We start from the raw sequence: 19,813 nt of genomic DNA, 5'->3' as shown, positions 1-19,813 counted from the left end.
GCATACACTGGGATATGGGGGAGGGGAGTGGGTGGGGTATATGCAAATTGAACATTAACATATACAGTGAGGGAAAAAAGTATTTGATCCCCTGCTGATTTTGTACGTTTGACCACTGACAAAGAAATTATCAGTCTATAATTTTAATGGTAGGTTTATTTGAACAATGAGAGACAGAATATCAATAACAAAAATCCAGAGAAACGCATGTCAAAAATGTTATAAATTGATTTGCATTTTAATGAGGGAAATAAGTATTTGACCCCCTCTCAATCAGAAAGATTTCTGGCTCCCAGGTGTCTTTTATACAGGTAACGAGCAGAGATTAGGAGCACACTCTTAAAGGGAGTGCTCCTAATCTCAGCTTGTTACCTGTATAAAAGACACCTGTTCACAGAAGCAATCAATCAATCAGATTCCAAACTCTCCACCATGGCCAAGACCAAAGAGCTCTCCAAGGATGTCAGGTACAAGATTGTAGACCTACACAAGGCTGGAATGGGCTACAAGACCATCGCCAAGCAGCTTGGTGAGAAGGTGACAACAGTTGGTGCGATTATTCGCAAATGGAAGAAACACAAAAGAACTGTCAATCTCCCTCGGCCTGGGGCTCCCTGCAAGATCTCACCTCGTGGAGTTGCAATGATCATGAGAACTGTGAGGAATCAGCCCAGAACTACACGGGAGGATCTTGTCAATGATCTCAAGGCAGCTGGGAGCATAGTCACAAAGAAAACAATTGGTAACACACTACGCCGTGAAGGACTGAAATCCTGCAGCGCCCGCAAAGTCCCCCTGCAAATCAAATCAAATTTATTTATATAGCCCTTCGTACATCAGCTGATATCTCAAAGTGCTGTTCCGAAACCCAGCCTAAAACCCCAAACAGCAAGCAATGCATGTGAAAGAAGCACGGTGGCTAGGAAAAACTCCCTAGGAAAAACTCCCTAGAAAGGCGAAAAACCTAGGAAGAAACCTAGAGAGGAACCAGGCTATGAGGGGTGGCCAGTCCTCTTCTGGCTGTGCCGGGTGGATATTATAACAGAACATGGTCAAGATGTTAAAATGTTCATAAATGACCAGCATGGTCAAATAATAATAATCATAGTAGTTGTCGATGGTGCAACAAGCACGTCTGCTCAAGAAAGCACATATACATGCCCGTCTGAAGTTTGCCAATGAACATCTGAATGATTCAGAGGACAACTGGGTGAAAGTGTTGTGGTCAGATGAGACCAAAATGGAGCTCTTTGGCATCAACTCAACTCGCCGTGTTCAGATGAGGAGGAATGCTGCGTATGACCCCAAGAACACCATCCCCACCGTCAAACATGGAGGTGGAAACATTATGCTTTGGGGTTGTTTTTCTGCTAAGGGGACAGGACAACTTCACCACATCAAAGGGACAATGGACGGGGCCATGTACCGTCAAATCTTGGGTGAGAACCTCCTTCCCTTAGCCAGGGCATTGAAAATGGGTCGTGGATGGGTATTCCAGCATGACAATGACCCAAAACACACGGCCAAGGCAACAAAGGAGTGGCTCAAGAAGAAGCACATTAAGGTCCTGGAGTGGCCTAGCCAGTCTCCAGACCTTAATCCCATAGAAAATCTGTGGAGGGGAGCTGAAGGTTCGAGTTGCCCAACGTCAGCCTCGAAACCTTAATGACTTGGAGAAGATCTGCAAAGAGGAGTGGGACAAAATCCCTCCTGAGATGTGTGCATGGAAAAAAAAGAGAAATGTCACGAAAAATACTAAAATTAAAAATTTAAAAAATGTGTAAACCTGGTGGCCAACTACAAGAAACGTCTGACCTCTGTGATTGCCAAAAAGGGTTTTGCCACCAAGTACTAAGTCATGTTTTGCAGAGGGGTCAAATACTTATTTCCCTCATTAAAATGCGAATCATTTTATAACATTTTTCACATGCGTTTTTCTGGATTTTTTGTTGTTATTCTGTCTTTCACTGTTCAAATAAACCTACCATTAAAATGATAGACTGATCATTTCTTTGTCAGTGGGCAAATGTACAAAATCAGCAGGGGATCAAATACTTTTTCCCCTCACTGTATCTAGACTTATAGTTGTACAGTAGCCAGGTTTTCATGACTGGATAGATAGCATGATGAATGCCGTGTTCTCTGTGCTCTCTGTTTGTCTCCTGTCTGATTGTGCCTAGTATTGTTGACATACCACTCCATTGTTTGGCTAGTCTGTTCACATTCCTGGCCTAGTTTCCAGCCCAGGATTCTAGGCTATGGACGTGAAAGTAAACAGCAGATTAAGCAGTTAATTCCACGATTTTCTTGCCCAGGTACCCCCTCCCAGGCAAACCAGCGACCCAAGGACGCACATCATATGTTAGCAAAAAAATAAAAAATGTCTTGCCTTATCATCAGGTGAATGACAATTGTCCCCCACAGTGAAATTGGGGAGGGGACTGTGGATCTGTCTCCGTCCATTTGTAACGTTAGTCACACGATATCTCAGACAGCACTGGGCCGATTTTGACTAAACTTGGGTGAATGATGTGTCTTGCCATAGAGATCCGGAATTTACAAAATTACATTGATTGGCCAAAGGTGAGAGCTATAGTAATTAACTGAATTGTTAGTCACGCGCAATATCTCTATTGGCCCAAGGGGGCACTGCATCATTTATCTGGGACGACTTGTTAACTGTTGCCTTGTTGCAAGAAGTAATCAACATTTTAAAATGAATAGATTTGGAACATCGTTTTTCATCATTTGTCTGCGCAAGAGTGAAGGTTTCATTGAGTTGTGAGATTGTACTTTTGCAGATATAACACACAGTGTCTTTTAAACACCCACAAATGCTTGTCAAACAAGTGTTAATTGATCACTTTTTTGGCTATTAGGAGCCCTGCCTAATACAGTATTCAGAGCAAACAAGGTATACCAGCCATAACAGTATAGTGATGTTTAGGCCTAGTGTTTTGTGGTGAATTAGATCAGCTACCAATGTTCACATCATATTTTCAGTGTTTTTTCTTTAACATAGCTGTGGGGGGCTTCCTCACTGAGAAAACCTACTGGACAAATACTAAAAGAGCAAATTTTCCATGATTTTTTGAGGAAATCATGATATGGACTCTCTTTGGCATGAACGTTTCTCAGTCATGGGTGGCATACACTGGGATATGGGGGAGGGGAGTGGGTGGGGTATATGCAAATTGAACATTAACATATACAGTGAGGGAAAAAAGTATTTGATCCCCTGCTGATTTTGTACGTTTGACCACTGACAAAGAAATTATCAGTCTATAATTTTAATGGTAGGTTTATTTGAACAATGAGAGACAGAATATCAACAACAAAAATCCAGAGAAACGCATGTCAAAAATGTTATAAATTGATTTGCATTTTAATGAGGGAAATAAGTATTTGACCCCCTCTCAATCAGAAAGATTTCTGGCTCCCAGGTGTCTTTTATACAGGTAACGAGCAGAGATTAGGAGCACACTCTTAAAGGGAGTGCTCCTAATCTCAGTTTGTTACCTGTATAAAAGACACCTGTTCACAGAAGCAATCAATCAATCAGATTCCAAACTCTCCACCATGGCCAAGACCAAAGAGCTCTCCAAGGATGTCAGGTACAAGATTGTAGACCTACACAAGGCTGGAATGGGCTACAAGACCATCGCCAAGCAGCTTGGTGAGAAGGTGACAACAGTTGGTGCGATTATTCGCAAATGGAAGAAACACAAAAGAACTGTCAATCTCCCTCGGCCTGGGGCTCCATGCAAGATCTCACCTCGTGGAGTTGCAATGATCATGAGAACTGTGAGGAATCAGCCCAGAACTACACGGGAGGATCTTGTCAATGATCTCAAGGCAGCTGGGACCATAGTCACCAAGAAAACAATTGGTAACACACTACGCCGTGAAGGACTGAAATCCTGCAGCGCCCGCAAAGTCCCCCTGCAAATCAAATCAAATGTATTTATATAGCCCTTCGTACATCAGCTGATATCTCAAAGTGCTGTTCCGAAACCCAGCCTAGAACCCCAAACAGCAAGCAATGCATGTGAAAGAATCACGGTGGCTAGGAAAAACTCCATAGGAAAAACTCCCTAGAAAGGCGAAAAACCTAGGAAGAAACCTAGAGAGGAACCATTCTATGAGGGGTGGCCAGTCCTCTTCTGGCTGTGCCGGGTGGATATTATAACAGAACATGGTCAAGATGTTAAAATGTTCATAAATGACCAGCATGGTCAAATAATAATAATCATAGTAGTTGTCGATGGTGCAACAAGCACGTCTGCTCAAGAAAGCACATATACATGCCCGTCTGAAGTTTGCCAATGAACATCTGAATGATTCAGAGGACAACTGGGTGAAAGTGTTGTGGTCAGATGAGACCAAAATGGAGCTCTTTGGCATCAACTCAACTCGCCGTGTTCAGAGGAGGAGGAATGCTGCGTATGACCCCAAGAACACCATCCCCACCGTCAAACATGGAGGTGGAAACATTATGCTTTGGGGTTGTTTTTCTGCTAAGGGGACAGGACAACTTCACCACATCAAAGGGACAATGGACGGGGCCATGTACCGTCAAATCTTGGGTGAGAACCTCCTTCCCTTAGCCAGGGCATTGAAAATGGGTCGTGGATGGGTATTCCAGCATGACAATGACCCAAAACACACGGCCAAGGCAACAAAGGAGTGGCTCAAGAAGAAGCACATTAAGGTCCTGGAGTGGCCTAGCCAGTCTCCAGACCTTAATCCCATAGAAAATCTGTGGAGGGAGCTGAAGGTTCGAGTTGCCCAACGTCAGCCTCGAAACCTTAATGACTTGGAGAAGATCTGCAAAGAGGAGTGGGACAAAATCCCTCCTGAGATGTGTGCAAACCTGGTGGCCAACTACAAGAAACGTCTGACCTCTGTGATTGCCAAAAAGGGTTTTGCCACCAAGTACTAAGTCATGTTTTGCAGAGGGGTCAAATACTTATTTCCCTCATTAAAATGCAAATCATTTTATAACATTTTTGACATGCGTTTTTCTGGATTTTTGGTTGTTATTCTGTCTTTCACTGTTCAAATAAACCTACCATTAAAATGATAGACTGATCATTTCTTTGTCAGTGGGCAAACGTACAAAATCAGCAGGGGATCAAATACTTTTTCCCTCACTGTATCTAGACTTATAGTTGTACAGTAGCCAGGTTTTCATGACTGGATAGATAGCATGATGAATGCCGTGTTCTCTGTGCTCTCTGTTTGTCTCCTGTCTGATTGTGCCTAGTATTGTTGACATACCACTCCATTGTTTGGCTAGTCTAATTGTTCACATTCCTGGCCTAGTTTCCAGCCCAGGATTCTAGGCTATGGACGTGAAAGTAAACAGCAGATTAAGCAGTTAATTCCACGATTTTCTTGCCCAGGTACCCCCTCCCAGGCAAACCAGCGACCCAAGGACACACATCATATGTTAGCAAAAAATTTTAAAATATCACGTCTTGCCTTATCATCAGGTGAATGACAATTGTTCCCCACAGTGAAATTGGGGAGGGGACTGTGGATCTGTCTCCGTCCATTTGTACGTTAGTCACACGATATCTGACAGCACTGGGCCGATTTTGACTAAACTTGGGTGAATGATGTGCCTTGCCATAGAGATCCGGAATTTACAAAATTACATTGATTGGCCAAAGGTGGGAGCTATAGTAATTAACTGAATTGTTAGTCACGCGCAATATCTCTATTGGCCCAAGGGGGGCACTGCATCATTTATCTGGGACGACTTGTTAACTGTTGCCTTGTTGCAAGAAGTAATCAACATTTTAAAATGAATAGATTTGGTACATCATTTTTCATCATTTGTCTGCGCAAGAGTGAAGGTTTCATTGAGTTGTGAGATTGTACTTTTGCAGATATAACACACAGTGGCTTTTAAACACCCACAAATGCTTGTCAAACAAGTGTTAATTGATCACTTTTTTGGCTATTAGGGGCCCTGCCTAATACAGTATTCAGAGCAAACAAGGAATACCAGCCATAACAGTAACTTACATAGTGATGTTTAGGCCTAGTGTTTTGTGGTGAATTAGATCAGCTACTAATGTTCACATCATATTTTCAGTGTTTTTTCTTTAACATAGCTGTGGGGGGCTTCCTCACTGAGAAAACCTACTGGACAAATACTAAAAGAGCAAATTTTCCATGATTTTTTTGAGGAAATCATGATATGGACTCTCTTTGGCATGAACGTTTCTCGGTCATGGGTGGCATACACTGGGATATGGGGGAGGGGAGTGGGTGGGGTATATGCAAATTGTACATTAACATATACAGTGAGGGAAAAAAGTATTTGATCCCCTGCTGATTTTGTACGTTTGACCACTGACAAAGAAATTATCAGTCTATAATTTTAATGCTAGGTTTATTTGAACAATGAGAGACAGAATAACAACAACAAAAATCCAGAGAAACGCATGTCAAAAATGTTATAAATTGATTTGCATTTTAATGAGGGAAATAAGTATTTGACCCCCTCTCAATCAGAAAGATTTCTGGCTCCCAGGTGTCTTTTATACAGGTAACGAGCTGAGATTAGGAGCACACTCTTAAAGGGAGTGCTCCTAATCTCAGTTTGTTACCTGTATAAAAGACACCTGTTCACAGAAGCAATCAATCAATCAGATTCCAAACTCTCCACCATGGCCAAGACCAAAGAGCTCTCCAAGGATGTCAGGTACAAGATTGTAGACCTACACAAGGCTGGAATGGGCTACAAGACCATCGCCAAGCAGCTTGGTGAGAAGGTGACAACAGTTGGTGCGATTATTCGCAAATGGAAGAAACACAAAAGAACTGTCAATCTCCCTCGGCCTGGGGCTCCCTGCAAGATCTCACCTCGTGGAGTTGCAATGATCATGAGAACGGTGAGGAATCAGCCCAGAACTACACGGGAGGATCTTGTCAATGATCTCAAGGCAGCTGGGACCATAGTCACCAAGAAAACAATTGGTAACACACTACGCCGTGAAGGACTGAAATCCTGCAGCGCCCGCAAAGTCCCCCTGCAAATCAAATCAAATGTATTTATATAGCCCTTCGTACATCAGCTGATATCTCAAAGTGCTGTTCCGAAACCCAGCCTAGAACCCCAAACAGCAAGCAATGCATGTGAAAGAATCACGGTGGCTAGGAAAAACTCCATAGGAAAAACTCCCTAGAAAGGCGAAAAACCTAGGAAGAAACCTAGAGAGGAACCAGTCTATGAGGGGTGGCCAGTCCTCTTCTGGCTGTGCCGGGTGGATATTATAACAGAACATGGTCAAGATGTTAAAATGTTCATAAATGACCAGCATGGTCAAATAATAATAATCATAGTAGTTGTCGATGGTGCAACAAGCACGTCTGCTCAAGAAAGCACATATACATGCCCGTCTGAAGTTTGCCAATGAACATCTGAATGATTCAGAGGACAACTGGGTGAAAGTGTTGTGGTCAGATGAGACCAAAATGGAGCTCTTTGGCATCAACTCAACTCGCCGTGTTCGGAGGAGGAGGAATGCTGCGTATGACCCCAAGAACACCATCCCCACCGTCAAACATGGAGGTGGAAACATTATGCTTTGGGGTTGTTTTTCTGCTAAGGGGACAGGACAACTTCACCACATCAAAGGGACAATGGACGGGGCCATGTACCGTCAAATCTTGGGTGAGAACCTCCTTCCCTTAGCCAGGGCATTGAAAATGGGTCGTGGATGGGTATTCCAGCATGACAATGACCCAAAACACACGGCCAAGGCAACAAAGGAGTGGCTCAAGAAGAAGCACATTAAGGTCCTGGAGTGGCCTAACCAGTCTCCAGACCTTAATCCCATAGAAAATCTGTGGAGGGAGCTGAAGGTTCGAGTTGCCCAACGTCAGCCTCGAAACCTTAATGACTTGGAGAAGATCTGCAAAGAGGAGTGGGACAAAATCCCTCCTGAGATGTGTGCAAACCTGGTGGCCAACTACAAGAAACGTCTGACCTCTGTGATTGCCAAAAATGGTTTTGCCACCAAGTACTAAGTCATGTTTTGCAGAGGGGTCAAATACTTATTTCCCTCATTAAAATGCGAATCATTTTATAACATTTTTCACATGCGTTTTCTGGATTTTTTGTTGTTATTCTGTCTTTCACTGTTCAAATAAACCTACCATTAAAATGATAGACTGATCATTTCTTTGCCAGTGGGCAAACGTACAAAATCAGCAGGGGATCAAATACTTTTTCCCCTCACTGTATCTAGACTTATAGTTGTACAGTAGCCAGGTTTTCATGACTGGATAGATAGCATGATGAATGCCGTGTTCTCTGTGCTCTCTGTTTGTCTCCTGTCTGATTGTGCCTAGTATTGTTGACATACCACTCCATTGTTTGGCTAGTCTAATTGTTCACATTCCTGGCCTAGTTTCCAGCCCAGGATTCTAGGCTATGGACGTGAAAGTAAACAGCAGATTAAGCAGTTAATTCCACGATTTTCTTGCCCAGGTACCCCCTCCCAGGCAAACCAGCGACCCAAGGACGCACATCATATGTTAGCAAAAAAATAAAAAATATCATGTCTTGCCTTATCATCAGGTGAATGACAATTGTCCCCCACAATGAAATTGGGGAGGGGACTGTGGATCTGTCTCCGTCCATTTGTACGTTAGTCACACGATATCTCAGACAGCACTGGGCCGATTTTGACTAAACTTGGGTGAATGATGTGTCTTGCAATAGAGATCCGGAATTTACAAAATTACATTGATTGGCCAAAGGTGGGAGCTATAGTAATTAACTGAATTGTTAGTCACGCGCAATATCTCTATTGGCCCAAGGGGGGCACTGCATCATTTATCTGGGACGACTTGTTAACTGTTGCCTTGTTGCAAGAAGTAATCAACATTTTAAAATGAATAGATTTGGAACATCGTTTTTCATCATTTGTCTGCGCAAGAGTGAAGGTTTCATTGAGTTGTGAGATTGTACTTTTGCAGATATAACACACAGTGGCTTTTAAACACCCACAAATGCTTGTCAAACAAGTGTTAATTGATCACTTTTTTGGCTATTAGGAGCCCTGCCTAATACAGTATTCAGAGCAAACAAGGAATACCAGCCATAACAGTAACTTACATAGTGATGTTTAGGCCTAGTGTTTTGTGGTGAATTAGATCAGCTACTAATGTTCACATCATATTTTCAGTGTTTCTTCTTTAACATAGCTGTGGGGGGCTTCCTCACTGAGAAAACCTACTGGACAAATACTAAAAGAGCAAATTTTCCATGATTTTTTGAGGAAATCATGATATGGACTCTCTTTGGCATGAACGTTTCTCAGTCATGGGTGGCATACACTGGGATATGGGGGAGGGGAGTGGGTGGGGTATATGCAAATTGAACATTAACATATACAGTGAGGGAAAAAAGTATTTGATCCCCTGCTGATTTTGTACGTTTGACCACTGACAAAGAAATTATCAGTCTATAATTTTAATGGTAGGTTTATTTGAACAATGAGAGACAGAATATCAATAACAAAAATCCAGAGAAACGCATGTCAAAAATGTTATAAATTGATTTGCATTTTAATGAGGGAAATAAGTATTTGACCCCCTCTCAATCAGAAAGATTTCTGGCTCCCAGGTGTCTTTTATACAGGTAACGAGCAGAGATTAGGAGCACACTCTTAAAGGGAGTGCTCCTAATCTCAGCTTGTTACCTGTATAAAAGACACCTGTTCACAGAAGCAATCAATCAATCAGATTCCAAACTCTCCACCATGGCCAAGACCAAAGAGCTCTCCAAGGATGTCAGGTACAAGATTGTAGACCTACACAAGGCTGGAATGGGCTACAAGACCATCGCCAAGCAGCTTGGTGAGAAGGTGACAACAGTTGGTGCGATTATTCGCAAATGGAAGAAACACAAAAGAACTGTCAATCTCCCTCGGCCTGGGGCTCCATGCAAGATCTCACCTCGTGGAGTTGCAATGATCATGAGAACTGTGAGGAATCAGCCCAGAACTACACGGGAGGATCTTGTCAATGATCTCAAGGCAGCTGGGAGCATAGTCACAAAGAAAACAATTGGTAACACACTACGCCGTGAAGGACTGAAATCCTGCAGCGCCCGCAAAGTCCCCCTGCAAATCAAATCAAATTTATTTATATAGCCCTTTGTACATCAGCTGATATCTCAAAGTGCTGTTCCGAAACCCAGCCTAAAACCCCAAACAGCAAGCAATGCATGTGAAAGAAGCACGGTGGCTAGGAAAAACTCCCTGGGAAAAACTCCCTAGAAAGGCGAAAAACCTAGGAAGAAACCTAGAGAGGAACCAGGCTATGAGGGGTGGCCAGTCCTCTTCTGGCTGTGCCGGGTGGATATTATAACAGAACATGGTCAAGATGTTAAAATGTTCATAAATGACCAGCATGGTCAAATAATAATAATCATAGTAGTTGTCGATGGTGCAACAAGCACGTCTGCTCAAGAAAGCACATATACATGCCCGTCTGAAGTTTGCCAATGAACATCTGAATGATTCAGAGGACAACTGGGTGAAAGTGTTGTGGTCAGATGAGACCAAAATGGAGCTCTTTGGCATCAACTCTACTCGCCGTGTTCAGAGGAAGAGGAATGCTGCGTATGACCCCAAGAACACCATCCCCACCGTCAAACATGGAGGTGGAAACATTATGCTTTGGAGTTGTTTTTCTGCTAAGGGGACAGGACAACTTCACCACATCAAAGGGACAATGGACGGGGCCATGTACCGTCAAATCTTGGGTGAGAACCTCCTTCCCTTAGCCAGGGCATTGAAAATGGGTCGTGGATGGGTATTCCAGCATGACAATGACCCAAAACACACGGCCAAGGCAACAAAGCAGTGGCTCAAGAAGAAGCACATTAAGGTCCTGGAGTGGCCTAGCCAGTCTCCAGACCTTAATCCCATAGAAAATCTGTGGAGGGAGCTGAAGGTTCGAGTTGCCCAACGTCAGCCTCGAAACCTTAATGACTTGGAGAAGATCTGCAAAGAGGAGTGGGACAAAATCCCTCCTGAGATGTGTGCAGTATGGAAAAAAATTTAAACGTATGAAATGTATTCACTGTTGTAAGTCGCTCTGGATAAGAGCGTCGACTAAATTACTAAAATGTAAAAATGTAAAAAAATGTGTAAACCTGGTGGCCAACTACAAGAAACGTCTGACCTCTGTGATTGCCAAAAAGGGTTTTGCCACCAAGTACTAAGTCATGTTTTGCAGAGGGGTCAAATACTTATTTCCCTCATTAAAATGCGAATCATTTTATAACATTTTTCACATGCGTTTTTCTGGATTTTTTGTTGTTATTCTGTCTTTCACTGTTCAAATAAACCTACCATTAAAATGATAGACTGATAATTTCTTTGTCAGTGGGCAAATGTACAAAATCAGCAGGGGATCAAATACTTTTTCCCCTCACTGTATCTAGACTTATAGTTGTACAGTAGCCAGGTTTTCATGACTGGATAGATAGCATGATGAATGCCGTGTTCTCTGTGCTCTCTGTTTGTCTCCTGTCTGATTGTGCCTAGTATTGTTGACATACCACTCCATTGTTTGGCTAGTCTGTTCACATTCCTGGCCTAGTTTCCAGCCCAGGATTCTAGGCTATGGACGTGAAAGTAAACAGCAGATTAAGCAGTTAATTCCACGATTTTCTTGCCCAGGTACCCCCTCCCAGGCAAACCAGCGACCCAAGGACGCACATCATATGTTAGCAAAAAAATAAAAAACATGTCTTGCCTTATCATCAGGTGAATGACAATTGTCCCCCACAATGAAATTGGGGAGGGGACTGTGGATCTGTCTCCGTCCATTTGTACGTTAGTCACACGATATCTCAGACAGCACTGGGCCGATTTTGACTAAACTTGGGTGAATGATGTGTCTTGCCATAGAGATCCGGAATTTACAAAATTACATTGATTGGCCAAAGGTGGGAGCTATAGTAATTAACTGAATTGTTAGTCACGCGCAATATCTCTATTGGCCCAAGGGGGGCACTGCATCATTTATCTGGGACGACTTGTTAACTGTTGCCTTGTTGCAAGAAGTAATCAACATTTTAAAATGAATAGATTTGGAACATCGTTTTTCATCATTTGTCTGCGCAAGAGTGAAGGTTTCATTGAGTTGTGAGATTGTACTTTTGCAGATATAACACACAGTGTCTTTTAAACACCCACAAATGCTTGTCAAACAAGTGTTAATTGATCACTTTTTTGGCTATTAGGAGCCCTGCCTAATACAGTATTCAGAGCAAACAAGGTATACCAGCCATAACAGTATAGTGATGTTTAGGCCTAGTGTTTTGTGGTGAATTAGATCAGCTACCAATGTTCACATCATATTTTCAGTGTTTTTTCTTTAACATAGCTGTGGGGGGCTTCCTCACTGAGAAAACCTACTGGACAAATACTAAAAGAGCAAATTTTCCATGATTTTTTGAGGAAATCATGATATGGACTCTCTTTGGCATGAACGTTTCTCAGTCATGGGTGGCATACACTGGGATATGGGGGAGGGGTGGGTGGGGTATATGCAAATTGAACATTAACATATACAGTGAGGGAAAAAAGTATTTGATCCCCTGCTGATTTTGTACGTTTGACCACTGACAAAGAAATTATCAGTCTATAATTTTAATGGTAGGTTTATTTGAACAATGAGAGACAGAATATCAATAACAAAAATCCAGAGAAACGCATGTCAAAAATGTTATAAATTGATTTGCATTTTAATGAGGGAAATAAGTATTTGACCCCCTCTCAATCAGAAAGATTTCTGGCTCCCAGGTGTCTTTTATACAGGTAACGAGCAGAGATTAGGAGCACACTCTTAAAGGGAGTGCTCCTAATCTCAGCTTGTTACCTGTATAAAAGACACCTGTTCACAGAAGCAATCAATCAATCAGATTCCAAACTCTCCACCATGGCCAAGACCAAAGAGCTCTCCAAGGATGTCAGGTACAAGATTGTAGACCTACACAAGGCTGGAATGGGCTACAAGACCATCGCCAAGCAGCTTGGTGAGAAGGTGACAACAGTTGGTGCGATTATTCGCAAATGGAAGAAACACAAAAGAACTGTCAATCTCCCTCGGCCTGGGGCTCCATGCAAGATCTCACCTCGTGGAGTTGCAATGATCATGAGAACTGTGAGGAATCAGCCCAGAACTACACGGGAGGATCTTGTCAATGATCTCAAGGCAGCTGGGAGCATAGTCACAAAGAAAACAATTGGTAACACACTACGCCGTGAAGGACTGAAATCCTGCAGCGCCCGCAAAGTCCCCCTGCAAATCAAATCAAATTTATTTATATAGCCCTTTGTACATCAGCTGATATCTCAAAGTGCTGTTCCGAAACCCAGCCTAAAACCCCAAACAGCAAGCAATGCATGTGAAAGAAGCACGGTGGCTAGGAAAAACTCCCTGGGAAAAACTCCCTAGAAAGGCGAAAAACCTAGGAAGAAACCTAGAGAGGAACCAGGCTATGAGGGGTGGCCAGTCCTCTTCTGGCTGTGCCGGGTGGATATTATAACAGAACATGGTCAAGATGTTAAAATGTTCATAAATGACCAGCATGGTCAAATAATAATAATCATAGTAGTTGTCGATGGTGCAACAAGCACGTCTGCTCAAGAAAGCACATATACATGCCCGTCTGAAGTTTGCCAATGAACATCTGAATGATTCAGAGGACAACTGGGTGAAAGTGTTGTGGTCAGATGAGACCAAAATGGAGCTCTTTGGCATCAACTCTACTCGCCGTGTTCAGGGAGAGGAATGCTGCGTATGACCCCAAGAACACCATCCCCACCGTCAAACATGGAGGTGGAAACATTATGCTTTGGGGTTGTTTTTCTGCTAAGGGGACAGGACAACTTCACCACATCAAAGGGACAATGGACGGGGCCATGTACCGTCAAATCTTGGGTGAGAACCTCCTTCCCTTAGCCAGGGCATTGAAAATGGGTCGTGGATGGGTATTCCAGCATGACAATGACCCAAAACACACGGCCAAGGCAACAAAGGAGTGGCTCAAGAAGAAGCACATTAAGGTCCTGGAGTGGCCTAGCCAGTCTCCAGACCTTAATCCCATAGAAAATCTGTGGAGGGGAGCTGAAGGTTCGAGTTGCCCAACGTCAGCCTCGAAACCTTAATGACTTGGAGAAGATCTGCAAAGAGGAGTGGGACAAAATCCCTCCTGAGATGTGTGCAGTATGGAAAAAAATTTAAACGTATGAAATGTATTCACTGTTGTAAGTCGCTCTGGATAAGAGCGTCGACTAAATTACTAAAATGTAAAAATGTAAAAAAATGTGTAAACCTGGTGGCCAACTACAAGAAACGTCTGACCTCTGTGATTGCCAAAAAGGGTTTTGCCACCAAGTACTAAGTCATGTTTTGCAGAGGGGTCAAATACTTATTTCCCTCATTAAAATGCGAATCATTTTATAACATTTTTCACATGCGTTTTCTGGATTTTTTGTTGTTATTCTGTCTTTCACTGTTCAAATAAACCTACCATTAAAATGATAGACTGATAATTTCTTTGTCAGTGGGCAAATGTACAAAATCAGCAGGGGATCAAATACTTTTTCCCCTCACTGTATCTAGACTTATAGTTGTACAGTAGCCAGGTTTTCATGACTGGATAGATAGCATGATGAATGCCGTGTTCTCTGTGCTCTCTGTTTGTCTCCTGTCTGATTGTGCCTAGTATTGTTGACATACCACTCCATTGTTTGGCTAGTCTGTTCACATTCCTGGCCTAGTTTCCAGCCCAGGATTCTAGGCTATGGACGTGAAAGTAAACAGCAGATTAAGCAGTTAATTCCACGATTTTCTTGCCCAGGTACCCCCTCCCAGGCAAACCAGCGACCCAAGGACGCACATCATATGTTAGCAAAAAAATAAAAAATGTCTTGCCTTATCATCAGGTGAATGACAATTGTCCCCCACAATGAAATTGGGGAGGGGACTGTGGATCTGTCTCCGTCCATTTGTACGTTAGTCACACGATATCTCAGACAGCACTGGGCCGATTTTGACTAAACTTGGGTGAATGATGTGTCTTGCCATAGAGATCCGGAATTTACAAAATTACATTGATTGGCCAAAGGTGGGAGCTATAGTAATTAACTGAATTGTTAGTCACGCGCAATATCTCTATTGGCCCAAGGGGGGCACTGCATCATTTATCTGGGACGACTTGTTAACTGTTGCCTTGTTGCAAGAAGTAATCAACATTTTAAAATGAATAGATTTGGAACATCGTTTTTCATCATTTGTCTGCGCAAGAGTGAAGGTTTCATTGAGTTGTGAGATTGTACTTTTGCAGATATAACACACAGTTTCTTTTAAACACCCACAAATGCTTGTCAAACAAGTGTTAATTGATCACTTTTTTGGCTATTAGGAGCCCTGCCTAATACAGTATTCAGAGCAAACAAGGAATACCAGCCATAACAGTAACATAGTGATGTTTAGGCCTAGTGTTTTGTGGTGAATTAGATCAGCTACCAATGTTCACATCATATTTTCAGTGTTTTTTCTTTAACATAGCTGTGGGGGGCTTCCTCACTGAGAAAACCTACTGGACAAATACTAAAAGAGCAAATTTTCCATGATTTTTTGAGGAAATCATGATATGGACTCTCTTTGGCATGAACGTTTCTCAGTCATGGGTGGCATACACTGGGATATGGGGGAGGGGAGTGGGTGGGGTATATGCAAATTGAACATTAACATATACAGTGAGGGAAAAAAGTATTTGATCCCCTGCTGATTTTGTACGTTTGACCACTGACAAAGAAATTATCAGTCTATAATTTTAATGGTAGGTTTATTTGAACAATGAGAGACAGAATATCAATAACAAAAATCCAGAGAAACGCATGTCAAAAATGTTATAAATTGATTTGCATTTTAATGAGGGAAATAAGTATTTGACCCCCTCTCAATCAGAAAGATTTCTGGCTCCCAGGTGTCTTTTATACAGGTAACGAGCAGAGATTAGGAGCACACTCTTAAAGGGAGTGCTCCTAATCTCAGCTTGTTACCTGTATAAAAGACACCTGTTCACAGAAGCAATCAATCAATCAGATTCCAAACTCTCCACCATGGCCAAGACCAAAGAGCTCTCCAAGGATGTCAGGTACAAGATTGTAGACCTACACAAGGCTGGAATGGGCTACAAGACCATCGCCAAGCAGCTTGGTGAGAAGGTGACAACAGTTGGTGCGATTATTCGCAAATGGAAGAAACACAAAAGAACTGTCAATCTCCCTCGGCCTGGGGCTCCATGCAAGATCTCACCTCATGGAGTTGCAATGATCATGAGAACTGTGAGGAATCAGCCCAGAACTACACGGGAGGATCTTGTCAATGATCTCAAGGCAGCTGGGACCATAGTCACAAAGAAAACAATTGGTAACACACTACGCCGTGAAGGACTGAAATCCTGCAGCGCCCGCAAAGTCCCCCTGCAAATCAAATCAAATTTATTTATATAGCCCTTTGTACATCAGCTGATATCTCAAAGTGCTGTTCCGAAACCCAGCCTAAAACCCCAAACAGCAAGCAATGCATGTGAAAGAAGCACGGTGGCTAGGAAAAACTCCCTGGGAAAAACTCCCTAGAAAGGCGAAAAACCTAGGAAGAAACCTAGAGAGGAACCAGGCTATGAGGGGTGGCCAGTCCTCTTCTGGCTGTGCCGGGTGGATATTATAACAGAACATGGTCAAGATGTTAAAATGTTCATAAATGACCAGCATGGTCAAATAATAATAATCATAGTAGTTGTCGATGGTGCAACAAGCACGTCTGCTCAAGAAAGCACATATACATGCCCGTCTGAAGTTTGCCAATGAACATCTGAATGATTCAGAGGACAACTGGGTGAAAGTGTTGTGGTCAGATGAGACCAAAATGGAGCTCTTTGGCATCAACTCTACTCGCCGTGTTCAGAGGAAGAGGAATGCTGCGTATGACCCCAAGAACACCATCCCCACCGTCAAACATGGAGGTGGAAACATTATGCTTTGGGGTTGTTTTTCTGCTAAGGGGACAGGACAACTTCACCACATCAAAGGGACAATGGACGGGGCCATGTACCGTCAAATCTTGGGTGAGAACCTCCTTCCCTTAGCCAGGGCATTGAAAATGGGTCGTGGATGGGTATTCCAGCATGACAATGACCCAAAACACACGGCCAAGGCAACAAAGGAGTGGCTCAAGAAGAAGCACATTAAGGTCCTGGAGTGGCCTAGCCAGTCTCCAGACCTTAATCCCATAGAAAATCTGTGGAGGGAGCTGAAGGTTCGAGTTGCCCAACGTCAGCCTCGAAACCTTAATGACTTGGAGAAGATCTGCAAAGAGGAGTGGGACAAAATCCCTCCTGAGATGTGTGCAGTATGGAAAAAAATGTAAACGTATGAAATGTATTCACTGTTGTAAGTCGCTCTGGATAAGAGCGTCTACTAAATTACTAAAATGTAAAAATGTAAAAAAAATTGTAAACCTGGTGGCCAACTACAAGAAACGTCTGACCTCTGTGATTGCCAAAAAGGGTTTTGCCACCAAGTACTAAGTCATGTTTTGCAGAGGGGTCAAATACTTATTTCCCTCATTAAAATGCGAATCATTTTATAACATTTTTCACATGCGTTTTTCTGGATTTTTTGTTGTTATTCTGTCTTTCACTGTTCAAATAAACCTACCATTAAAATGATAGACTGATCATTTCTTTGTCAGTGGGCAAATGTACAAAATCAGCAGGGGATCAAATACTTTTTCCCCTCACTGTATCTAGACTTATAGTTGTACAGTAGCCAGGTTTTCATGACTGGATAGATAGCATGATGAATGCCGTGTTCTCTGTGCTCTCTGTTTGTCTCCTGTCTGATTGTGCCTAGTATTGTTGACATACCACTCCATTGTTTGGCTAGTCTGTTCACATTCCTGGCCTAGTTTCCAGCCCAGGATTCTAGGCTATGGACGTGAAAGTAAACAGCAGATTAAGCAGTTAATTCCACGATTTTCTTGCCCAGGTACCCCCTCCCAGGCAAACCAGCGACCCAAGGACGCACATCATATGTTAGCAAAAAAATAAAAAATATCATGTCTTGCCTTATCATCAGGTGAATGACAATTGTCCCCCACAATGAAATTGGGGAGGGGACTGTGGATCTGTCTCCGTCCATTTGTACGTTAGTCACACGATATCTCAGACAGCACTGGGCCGATTTTGACTAAACTTGGGTGAATGATGTGTCTTGCCATAGAGATCCGGAATTTACAAAATTACATTGATTGGCCAAAGGTGGGAGCTATAGTAATTAACTGAATTGTTAGTCACGCGCAATATCTCTATTGGCCCAAGGGGGGCACTGCATCATTTATCTGGGACGACTTGTTAACTGTTGCCTTGTTGCAAGAAGTAATCAACATTTTAAAATGAATAGATTTGGAACATCGTTTTTCATCATTTGTCTGCGCAAGAGTGAAGGTTTCATTGAGTTGTGAGATTGTACTTTTGCAGATATAACACACAGTGGCTTTTAAACACCCACAAATGCTTGTCAAACAAGTGTTAATTGATCACTTTTTTGGCTATTAGGAGCCCTGCCTAATACAGTATTCAGAGCAAACAAGGAATACCAGCCATAACAGTAATTACATAGTGATGTTTAGGCCTAGTGTTTTGTGGTGAATTAGATCAGCTACTAATGTTCACATCATATTTTCAGTGTTTTTTCTTTAACATAGCTGTGGGGGGCTTCCTCACTGAGAAAACCTACTGGACAAATACTAAAAGAGCAAATTTTCCATGATTTTTGAGGAAATCATGATATGGACTCTCTTTGGCATGAACGTTTCTCGGTCATGGGTGGCATACACTGGGATATGGGGGAGGGGAGTGGGTGGGGTATATGCAAATTGAACATTAACATATACAGTGAGGGAAAAAAGTATTTGATCCCCTGCTGATTTTGTACGTTTGACCACTGACAAAGAAATTATCAGTCTATAATTTTAATGGTAGGTTTATTTGAACAATGAGAGACAGAATATCAATAACAAAAATCCAGAGAAACGCATGTCAAAAATGTTATAAATTGATTTGCATTTTAATGAGGGAAATAAGTATTTGACCCCCTCTCAATCAGAAAGATTTCTGGCTCCCAGGTGTCTTTTATACAGGTAACGAGCAGAGATTAGGAGCACACTCTTAAAGGGAGTGCTCCTAATCTCAGCTTGTTACCTGTATAAAAGACACCTGTTCACAGAAGCAATCAATCAATCAGATTCCAAACTCTCCACCATGGCCAAGACCAAAGAGCTCTCCAAGGATGTCAGGTACAAGATTGTAGACCTACACAAGGCTGGAATGGGCTACAAGACCATCGCCAAGCAGCTTGGTGAGAAGGTGACAACAGTTGGTGCGATTATTCGCAAATGGAAGAAACACAAAAGAACTGTCAATCTCCCTCGGCCTGGGGCTCCATGCAAGATCTCACCTCATGGAGTTGCAATGATCATGAGAACTGTGAGGAATCAGCCCAGAACTACACGGGAGGATCTTGTCAATGATCTCAAGGCAGCTGGGACCATAGTCACAAAGAAAACAATTGGTAACACACTACGCCGTGAAGGACTGAAATCCTGCAGCGCCCGCAAAGTCCCCCTGCAAATCAAATCAAATTTATTTATATAGCCCTTTGTACATCAGCTGATATCTCAAAGTGCTGTTCCGAAACCCAGC

The 19,813-nt window shown here is 42.6% G+C and overlaps 1 protein-coding gene and 6 non-coding genes across 10 annotated transcripts in view; 1 reads left to right on the top strand and 6 right to left on the bottom strand.

Annotated features, from left to right (window-relative positions):
- Positions 1 to 19,813, top strand: part of dennd5a (DENN/MADD domain containing 5A) — a 93,387-nt gene that overhangs the window by 26,322 nt on the left and 47,252 nt on the right. The window lies entirely within an intron of this gene.
- Positions 3,028 to 3,082, bottom strand: LOC123730848 (U7 small nuclear RNA). The gene has a single exon (XR_006762301.1). It is a non-coding gene; the product is annotated as a U7 small nuclear RNA (small nuclear RNA).
- Positions 6,128 to 6,182, bottom strand: LOC123730847 (U7 small nuclear RNA). The gene has a single exon (XR_006762300.1). It is a non-coding gene; the product is annotated as a U7 small nuclear RNA (small nuclear RNA).
- LOC123730846 (U7 small nuclear RNA) lies at positions 9,231 to 9,285 on the bottom strand. The gene has a single exon (XR_006762299.1). It is a non-coding gene; the product is annotated as a U7 small nuclear RNA (small nuclear RNA).
- LOC123730845 (U7 small nuclear RNA) lies at positions 12,426 to 12,480 on the bottom strand. The gene has a single exon (XR_006762298.1). It is a non-coding gene; the product is annotated as a U7 small nuclear RNA (small nuclear RNA).
- Positions 15,618 to 15,672, bottom strand: LOC123730844 (U7 small nuclear RNA). The gene has a single exon (XR_006762297.1). It is a non-coding gene; the product is annotated as a U7 small nuclear RNA (small nuclear RNA).
- LOC123730843 (U7 small nuclear RNA) lies at positions 18,822 to 18,876 on the bottom strand. Its single transcript, XR_006762296.1, has one exon. It is a non-coding gene; the product is annotated as a U7 small nuclear RNA (small nuclear RNA).

The sequence above is a fragment of the Salmo salar genome, chromosome ssa26 (genome assembly GCF_905237065.1).
Source record: "Salmo salar chromosome ssa26, Ssal_v3.1, whole genome shotgun sequence".
NCBI lineage: Eukaryota > Metazoa > Chordata > Actinopteri > Salmoniformes > Salmonidae > Salmo > Salmo salar.
The sequence above is the reverse complement of the archived record's forward strand: the minus strand, read 5'-3'. Positions and strand labels throughout refer to the sequence as shown.